This window comes from Octopus sinensis, linkage group LG1 (genome assembly GCF_006345805.1).
Source record: "Octopus sinensis linkage group LG1, ASM634580v1, whole genome shotgun sequence".
Classification (NCBI taxonomy): Eukaryota; Metazoa; Mollusca; class Cephalopoda; order Octopoda; family Octopodidae; genus Octopus; species Octopus sinensis.
Genome location: NC_042997.1, coordinates 199,883,879 through 199,884,988, shown reverse-complemented (window position 1 = coordinate 199,884,988; position 1,110 = coordinate 199,883,879). Strand labels below are relative to the sequence as shown.

Sequence of the window (1,110 nt, the reverse complement as noted above, 5' to 3'; positions counted from 1 at the left end):
GATTGGGTTCAAATCCTATGTGAATCTGGCATTTATTTACTAACTTTGCTATGTTTATTCTTCCATTCACAAGACTGAGATGCTAGAAAGATTCTATCAGCATTATCACCGTTGCTCAGGATCTCATCCATGGATTTCATCTTGCATTCATTCAGTCATTTGACTGCAGCCATGCTGGAGCACCACCTTTAGTTGAGCAAATCGACCCCAGGACTTATTCTTTGTAAGCCTAGTACTTATTCTATCAGTCTCTTTTGCCAAACCTCTAAGTTACGGGGACATAAACACACCAGCATTGGTTGTCAAGCAATGTTGGGGAGACAAACACAGACACACAGACACACAAACACATATATACATATACATATATACGATGGGCTTCTTCCACTCACAAGGCTTTGGTCGGCCCAAGGCTATAGTAGAAGACACTTGCCCAAGGTGCCATGCAGTGGGATTGAACCTGGAACCATGTGGTTGGTAAGGAAGCTACTTATCACACAGCCACTCCTGCACCAATTATGACACTTATAGCACCTAGGTTTTCCAAGTGGTCACCCATCTAAGTACTAACTAGGTTCGACGTTGCTTAATGTCAGTGATCGGATGAGATCTGGTGCTTTCAATGTGATATGGCCGTAAGTTCTTCACTTGAAATGTGATATGTCCATAGTTCTTGACTTGAAATGTTGTTATCAGAGAATTTAAGATAAGCCCTAAGTTAATGTTTTAAAACCTAACAGTTGTTACAAAAAGAAAAAGATACATAAAAATTGGTGGTGCCATAATAAATCTGCTATCTCCAATCTATCTTGTAGATAGCTATTATATCACAGTGAAGTCCAGAGTTCAGGCATTATTGTGTGGTTAAGACATCTGTTTTGCAACCACATAATTCCACAATCAATCCCACTGGCAGAAAATACTTGTCTAAGGTGACGCAGAGACTCAGGCCGACCATTGTGTTCTCCATGAAATTTGGTAATTAGAAATGGTGTGGAGAGACTCCATACATACATGCATATATACATGCTTGTGTGTTTGTGTAGGGTGGTTCTATCTTTCAGTTTTCATTGGGAAAGATGTAAACATCAGTCAGAATGTAGTACTTGT

General features: G+C 39.8%; 1 pseudogene; it reads right to left on the bottom strand.

The window, feature by feature from the left end:
* Positions 1–522: 522 nt before the first annotated feature.
* On the bottom strand, positions 523–641 carry LOC115220773 (annotated as a pseudogene).
* Between the last annotated feature and the right edge of the window lie 469 nt (positions 642–1,110).